Here is an 8,709-nt window from a genome sequence, read left to right as displayed (position 1 = left end):
TATGTTGAATGTTTATCCAGTATAAGAGGGTACAAAATATAAGAAAACAGAAGGAAAAAATAAAATTACACTAGCTGAATTATGATTGGTGCAATCTATTGTGGCATGGATCAGTGACATGGCAAACATCCATCCATCGATCCATTCATGCAGCCCACCGCAGTAAACATCCGTCCATCGATCCATTGATCCAACCTTTCTCCCTCTTGCGCGAACCCTAGACAGCGTGTTTGGCAGCTTGAGGGATTGGGAATGGGAGTTTAGGAGGGGGAGTTTATGAAGGGAATGGACTTGGGAAGTAGACTATTAGTCCCAATCCCATGCTTGGTGTGTGGTGGGAATTATTAGTGGGAAATCAACAGGGAGTTATTTTCCTTTGTTTGGTTTGTGGTTATAGGAATGGGAATTATTCTATGAGCTGGGCAAATGAGTGTTACCGTTAATCAGGTCTGCAATAAGAAAATACTCATATTTTGACTTTATTTGCTCCACGACTAAGAAAGAGAGAAAATGTTGATAGCAACAATTTTGCATTTGATCAATAGACTTACATACATACACCATATCAGAAGATACCAGGTCAGGAAGGAGATACCAGATAATAGGTGTCATGCTTGCTGGATGTATTGAATAGTCCATCAAGCAAATCATCAACATTCAATCCCAGCAAATGAGAGCAAAGACATGAAGCAAGTATTTTAACTAGCAGATGAACATATGAAAGTATCCTTTCCAAGAGTATAAAACGAGATTATATAAAAAAATAAATGGAGGCACTGAGTGTTGCAAGTGACGAGTTGAAAGAAAACAACTACAAGTCCTGAGCAGAAAAGAATATATGAGCTGCTAATCTGGAAGTTCAAATCTGGAGGTCTTGGATTTGGATTAGCAGAAGCACTTTCATGGCCTTTATGCTTAACATAGATTTCTGCAAAGTTGTGTTTCTTTACGAAGTTCAACATCTTATGAACAGAATTATCATCGTGAACTAGATCAATTCCTTCATCAAGGCTACACCCAGGAATTGTATAATATAACTCATCGCCATCCTTGAAACCTACATCTTTAGCCATGCGAACTAGACGAAAATAGGATGTACGCTCACTGTCACAATCTCGAAAAATAGATACTTCGCCTCCACCATAAGTAAGTGGACCTTCCATTGAAAAAGAACCCCCGTGATGCATTTTGATATGGATGAAATCCCTCTCCATTCTGTATATATAAGGCATTTAAAGACATATTTCAAATCCATGGTTATTACTTAAACTATTATTGTTATTTGAGTTCTGCTACAGTACCAAGGGATTTTTGTACACAAGTAAATTGAGAGACAAATTATGCACATGTGAGCTAGCAGCTTGTTTAACCTTTGTTACAAGATACTCAAAGGAGGTTCTGATGTGATGAAGTGACTTAGCCGAAGAAGCGACGCCCGATACCCAGGAATGGAATTTGACATGAATGTACTTCCTACTTTTATATTATATATATCCCCCCAATATGAAACAATATTGTGAGTACATCATGGAAAATATGCAATGTCTGTATGACTGAAAGCTGGGACTTGGAAGTCATTGAAATCTGTAACAGCTATCAAGACTTTTTTGTGTGTACATTTGACACTTAATTTCGTTTGTAAAACTGAACTTAGAAAGTACAGGAAGCATGAAGCAGGCAGGTACACAAAGGCAAGTGCTATATGACATATACATATCGTTCCCTACATGCAGCCACAACGTCAAGTTAGCAGCTATTGTGGTTTGCCCTTTTTCATGTATATGTCAGGTGGCATCACGAACAATCTTGGTTCTCTACATGTACAAATAGTAGGCACAACAGCAAGCCAGTGATGACCAACAACTACAGCTGAAGACTAGCAAATACATTTATACAAGAACAAGAGATTGCATCCAATAATTATTCACATCCATGTCCCATCTATGCTTCTAAAAAGGATATCAAGAACTAATCAAGACAGAGACCTCTGTACAGCATTTCTATGAATCAAACAAGGGGGCAAATGAAATACTAAATCGATGTAGTAATCCACACCTCTGGCCTTTTGGTGACTCTTGCTCCTGAACTGCAAGGGGGGACCAAAGTGATGGAACAAATCTGTGACCTGTGAATCAGGGAAAAAAATAGAAAGAAGAATAGATCTGCATCAGTTTGTAATAGGAAAAGAAACGAATCCAACTTTGTTAGCCAAACCAGATGGGATACAGCTAGATTTGTAGGTATGGATTGGCAGGAAAATCTCCACGAATTCAAGATGGAAAGGGGGAAAACGGGTTACCTCAGCTCCTGTTCGTGCTTGCCGCCAGCTCTGGAGGAGATTGGGGAGAAGTTAGCGGCCGTCGATTCGTTTGGAGGACTAATGGTGGCGCTGCTAAATAGGGGTCATTAGCTAGGATTTTACCGCGCTTTCGCTGGGATTTTCATGCCTTTTTTCCCTTCCGCCGCGGGACGTGACGAACAACTCAAGTCTTTTTTGACGTCAATTCCCACTCCGACGCTGAATTAGTAGGGTCCCCCTAGGAAGAGTTTCACGGGAGTTGGGCCTCCTAACTCCCCTTCCCCTTCCCCTCTTAACTCCCATGTCCCTGAGTCAATCAAAGGAAATTAAGTCCCATGGGCCATAAACTCCCATTCCCCACGCCCAACTCCCCCCAAACAACCCTTCAAAAAAAAAAAAAAAAAACTCCCCCCCAAACAAACACGCTGCCAATCTTTGCCGCCGCCGCCGATCCCCACCCCCACCGGTGACCTCGTCTCCCCATCCCCGGCCCCATCCCCACCTCTGGCCGACCTCCCTCCTCATCTCGTCCATCCACCCATGGAAACCTCCTTTTCCACGGATCTACACACCCACCCACGCCCACCCATGGATGGATGGATGGATGGGGCGCACCAGTTCTGGCGACGGCGACGCCGGATCCACACCCACCTGCACAATGGAGGCCTGCCGCATCGGGATCCACCGCCTGCTCTCGGTCTGGTGCGGCACACCGGACCACACCGGAGATTGCTACTGCGGTGGCCGTCGACGACAGCGCATCTCTGGCGGGACCTAGATGCCCAAGGTATGGACGAAGTCCTTGCCCAAGGTATGTACGGCGGGACCTAGACTGATTACATTCATCTCAGGCATGCATCCGTGGTTGGTGACCTTGCGTGCCGCCATTGCCGGAGGCTGGCTGGTTGGACGGGCATCCGGAATGCCGGTGTTTGCAGCCTTACATCTCAGGTGTGGTTTCTTCCTGTCGTCGTCCCATACTCGTCCCTTGTTGTTCTAAATTTTCTTGAGGCTTGTGTTTGACATCTCTCGTCTGTGCTGTTTCCATCGCAGGGAAGACGCTTGCTAAAATGTGTGCATGCCAAGATTCCTACAGTTCCAGACTGATTAGTGAGCTTACACTTCTAAGGGTGGATCGATTAGCATACTCTGCCTACTGAATGCCAGTCTGAGAGGTAGCATCTGCTATCGTCAGGTTATATAAGGTGCATCCACATAAACTGATTTCTCACTCAGCTACTTATAATCTGTGTGGAGAAGACTGACAACAGACTGATAGGTTAATATGAACATCAAATAACTTAAACAAGGACATTGTTTGTGTTAACCCACCACTCTTTTATTTAAATTTCCCTGCTGGACCTTACAAGCAGCAGCCTTCACAACTCTTTCATGCCCAATAACTGGGAAAGAGTGTGGCATCGGCAACAGAGCTTTCCTTGTACCAAATGCATGCACATCACATGGCTGCTCAAGTCCTTCCTTCCTACTGTCTTAGTATAAAAATCTTCTTAAGTTTTGTACATGGTCCCTGGTTCCTTTGATGACATTAGTCAAAATACACTGATGGTTAATTATATATATCCACATAGCAAGTATACGGTATTGTCCTATACATTTCACATGATGGAAGAGACATTACTTACATTTGTAGTTTCGTACTGAAGTGTTAAAGTATGCATGTTTTGCTTAGTTGAAAAAGCTGAGATATCGTACTGAAGAGAATGCGAATGATGTTCACTCTGTTATGCTTCTAAAGCATCTGAATGGTGTTCATTGCTGTTTAAATGATGTTCATCTGCTATGGTTTGCTTCAGCTCGTGTGGATGGGAGGTGGATGCCAGCACGGATCCAGTGTCTCCGACCTCGGCATCCACAAGGAGGAGCGGCGACAATTACATACCCAACCATGGGGCAGCAGCAATTCATTGTTGAGCCTCCCTCTACCTCTCTCACATTCCCTTATTTTGCTGCTGCTCTAAATTCACTTTCACTTGATTGAATCTAGTGCTACTGCTGTCAGTCCCTAGTCCCTAGTGCTACTGCTCTAAATTCACTTGCATGTTTGACTAAATCATAAAAGAATGAATAGGTGTTGGCTCTAGAGTGCTAGCTCGTATACTCTAGCAGGCGAAGCACGTACGTGCAAGCTAACTTCAACAAAGCAGACTAGTAGCTTAATTGATTATTTGTTAGCTAGTAGTACTCGGACGTGCAGTCTCACGTATACGTACGAGCTTAGCAGAGCTAGCTAAGCTAGCGACTGATCGATCTGACTTCTTGCGGCCGACCGTAGCGACTTTGTAACTCAGCGAACTGAAAAACGATGGAGATTTTGTGGATAGCCACAGGGGCGTGTCGCTCCTGGATTTCTTTGTATTGCTTTGATCGACTTAGAAAGATTACAATGGCTGGGTGCACTTATGATGCACTTAGTGTGCCACCTCGAGATGACTGACTGACTGTGTATTTGTACTAGCGCGTGCTGACGAAGCAGGAACACACCCAATGCCTTGGCAGGAACACAGAGTTGCGGAGAGCAGCAGCTCGCAATCGTGGTCAGGGACCGACCGTCCGAGAGTAGACCGTGGAGACGTGGAGTTCAGTCCAGGAAGTTCCTTGTAATATTTTGGATCTCATTTTTGTTATGATGAATTGATATATAATGATGTTTGATCTGCTTCTGCTTGATTCCTTACTTGTTGTAGGACATTGCAGTCACGTAGATTTTGCTGGTTGTGGCATTGCTTGAAATTGGGTTATTGGATAGCTGAAGCTGCGTTGGATTTCTTCTAATTTACTCCAGGAGACGAAGACCACGCTTCATGAATTCAGGTGCTCTCTCTCATTTTTCTTGAAACAATGTTGCCAAAAAGGCATTTATCTGGTTGTGACATAATAAAAGAAAGAATAAACTTGTAGATAAAATCATTGGAGCTTGTATATCCAAATCCTATAATTATATACTCTCTCTGCTCCCAGGGCGCCGCCGAGGTGGTCATGTGGGATCCTCTCGAACAGCGCGTGCTCGCTGTCGACTTCGATGGCAGGGTCACCCGCTCCATCGGCCCCCTCTCCGGCGGGATGTACTACTCGGGTTTCATCCCCTACGTCAACTCATACACAGAGATCTACATGTACTACTCAGATTAAACTCTGTTCTGCTGTACAATTACACTCGCAAGCTGTCTTACCGTATTATTGGATCTGTTGATCACTGCCTACATGTTAGATCGGTTTGATTTTGAGATGCAGCGAGACTTTGATGTTTCTGAATTCTGATGTGAAAGCATGTCTACGTCAGCTGAACTTTGCACGACTGTTCCTGTAGATCGATGGTGATATCAGCATGCATCCTAATTGTCAATCTCGAGTCTGCACTTCTGTATGTTTTTGATGTGAAACACTTATGCATGACTAATTGTTAAGTTGATACAATTTCTTTGGTAGACAAGCATGGAAATATGTATTAACTTTCCTGAAAATTGAGATTTTCTTAACTAATCAAGAACTCCCCTCATTATGTAAAACACCTATGCATATGACTAATTCTGCACAGCAATTCTGTTCAATTCTGATTTCTTTGGTTGTCAATTCTGTTCAATTGTGAAACACCTATGATATGACTATGAAAGCATGTCGACATCAGTAGAACTTTGCATGCATATTTTATTGACTAGATATATACGTGTTGACTGTTCGTCTGTTCCTATGTACTGCATATTGTGTAATGGAGTTTGCTTGTATGGTGTTTGTGAAAATGTTTGTATGAAAATAATTTGACATTGGTGACAGCGTACATGGCCATTAGAAATGCGGAAGCGTACAGCAGCTGCGGCCACCCACGCCCTGCTTCTCCTGGTCTCTGTGTACCCTGCCTGCATACTCTCTGTTTGTGATTTTTTCTAGCAAGTATCTGATCATGAGAAATGAGCTCTCTAGGATTCACTGGACCAACAACTACTTGTTCTAGCATGTTTATTTCAAGCAATTTGTCATTCATGTTGTTTGATGAAACAGTACCCATGTCGGGAGACTAGTAGAACTTGCAAACTTCAGTTTTCTCACCATTAGTCACTTATCCTGCTGTTCATGTCCATACAACAGTTGTATTGGTTCTATGTTACAGCTGCTGCAAACAATTTATTAATGTGGGATGTGGCTCTATGTCCAGTTCTCTTTCTCTTCTAAAGAAATCCCCTCTGCCTCTGGTGTGCAGCAAGTTGATTGTTTTGTATCTGTATTATTGTTCAGATTGGCCAAGTGTTCGTCGATCTGCAAGCCTGTTTAAGAGCTGGATTGGCCGGTCCAATTCAACACGGAACTATGTGTCTGTTGAAACTTTTCGTCTATCAAGTGTCGCCTCGCCGCCTCCGGCCACCCCGACGACGCCCTCGCCTTCGCCAACCTCCACTCCTCCATGAGGTACGCATGCATTTTTGTTTCTATTGCTCGCACTTTGTTCCTGATGTATTCCTTTGACTAATGAACCTAGCAGCATCAAAGTCTAGAATATCCACACCAAAATGCATTGGCTTGCTGAACCCTTGTGCTGGTTAGAAATGCAGAATTGTGATATTGTGCTGGGAGCACTCTTGCTACAGTCATCAGTTAGATTTCAGCTTTGCATCTTTTCAGGTTTAACCGTTGGTTTACATTGAAACTGTTAAGCAAGTATCAAATTGAGTACATAGTGTGCAATTTGTGTTTAGTAATTTAGTAGGTCATAAGCATCAGACCATATGTTTTCTTATAAGCAAACTATATTGATGGTTGCAAGATAAGTTAAAATATACTAGTGCTACCTTGATTTTTATACTACTTCCCATTTATTTTCTTCGTTTGATGTTTTATATGCTTCTGATGCGTGATCCTTGTAATGCTAGGTGATTTGTTTCTTGCAATTTGGAAGAGGAAGATGATGAAGCATGGTTGTTATCTATCAATATGCCTTGTGTTCTGGTTGTACTTCATAGCTAGTTACATTGTATTCTGTACTGGTCTGGTTGTATGAACACTATGTAAAGATTGTAATAGGCTAATTTTGGCTATCATTTCGAGCATATAGTTATGTTTCATTTGAAATATTTGTCATTTGTGTACTGTGAAAATGTGAGAAATAAAAATCTGATGAGTTGGACCTACTTATTGGTAGAGGCTAAGGCCCAAAACGTAAAATAGCCTGCAAAAAGGCTGAGGCCCAAAAAAGAAGTCGACTGCAAAAAGGCTGAGACCCGAAGACAAATGGATCGTAAAAGTTCTATGTCTTAGAAACCAAAAGGGCCAAATTGTTGGGCTTGGACCATGTAGTTGATCAAAATTGATATGAAAATAAATAATAAATGGGCTGAATTGTTGGGCTCGGCCCATGTAAAACACCTAATCGAACCGGGCTGAATCTTGTCAGTGACCTTTTCAATTGGTCGCAATTTTGCCACGTCAGATTGCCATGTCGGATCCGACGTGGCCTGGGCAGACAGCCAGTGACCAAAACAAAAGGTCATGGGTTCAACGACCTTTTGTTTTGGTCGTAAACGTCTACGACCTTCTCACAGAGAAGGTCGTTAATTTTAGTTTACGACTGCCAGCTTTTGACCTCCTGTTTTTGGTCACAAAAAGGTCATAAATGAAAAACAGTGACCTTTCAGTGACCAATAGTCAAGGTCACAAGTTGACATATTTCTTGTAGTGGAGGCAGCCTCTTCGGGTTGTACCACCCCAAGCTTCCGTTCCCAATTCCAATGATGGTCTGTGCTTCAAGTGTGGCCTTCCAGGTCACCGTTCCAGTAAGTGCCCTCAAAATCAGAATCAGCTGGCTCTGTCTTCAACTGGCCGTAACAATCAGCCCCATAACAACAATGCCAGACCTTATGGTCGTGGTCAGGCTAATCATATTGATCTGAATGAAGCTCAAGGCCAGCCTGCCACGGTGATGGGTACTCTTCTCGTTAATTCAGTACCAGCATCTGTTTTGTTCGATTTAGGAGCATCGCATTCTTTCATATCAGAAGAGTTTGCATTCATGCATGGCATTAAATACGAAGAGATGCACACTCCACTAGTGGTAAAAAAACCTGCGGGCCAATGCCAAACCTCCATGGTTAGCCACAACGTTTCAGTTGAAATTGAAGGGTTGGAATTTTTTGCCTCCCCCATTATTCTGAAGTCTTCCAATATTGACCTCATTCTGGGAATGGATTGGTTGAAAGCACATATGGCTTCTATTGTTTGCGCCACTAAAACCGTCCACCTTCTACACCCTTCAGATGAGATAGTAAGCTACAATGCTCGTCCGGTTCAAAATGCCGAAGCCCGACTCTATCTCCTGAATGCGTTGAACGCATCACCTCTTGAGGGAATTGAAAAGATTCCAGTCATTCGCGACTTCGAAGACGTCTTTCCAGAGGAAC

General features: G+C 43.0%; 1 long non-coding RNA gene across 2 annotated transcripts; it reads left to right on the top strand.

Moving 5' to 3' along the window:
* Positions 1 to 2,673: 2,673 nt before the first annotated feature.
* On the top strand, positions 2,674 to 7,443 carry LOC125513540. 2 transcript variants are annotated; one of them, XR_007286002.1, is made up of 9 exons: positions 2,675 to 3,086; positions 3,151 to 3,250; positions 3,353 to 3,504; positions 4,117 to 4,229; positions 4,779 to 4,920; positions 5,008 to 5,134; positions 5,282 to 5,436; positions 6,554 to 6,724; positions 7,186 to 7,443. It is a non-coding gene; the product is annotated as an uncharacterized LOC125513540 (long non-coding RNA). The 2 variants fall into 2 exon arrangements; XR_007285999.1 differs by having other exon boundaries at positions 2,674 to 3,086; positions 4,117 to 4,920.
* Positions 7,444 to 8,709: the final 1,266 nt, after the last annotated feature.

Source organism: Triticum urartu, chromosome 1 (genome assembly GCF_003073215.2).
Source record: "Triticum urartu cultivar G1812 chromosome 1, Tu2.1, whole genome shotgun sequence".
Taxonomy (NCBI): Eukaryota; Viridiplantae; Streptophyta; class Magnoliopsida; order Poales; family Poaceae; genus Triticum; species Triticum urartu.
The sequence above is the reverse complement of the archived record's forward strand: the minus strand, read 5'-3'. Positions and strand labels throughout refer to the sequence as shown.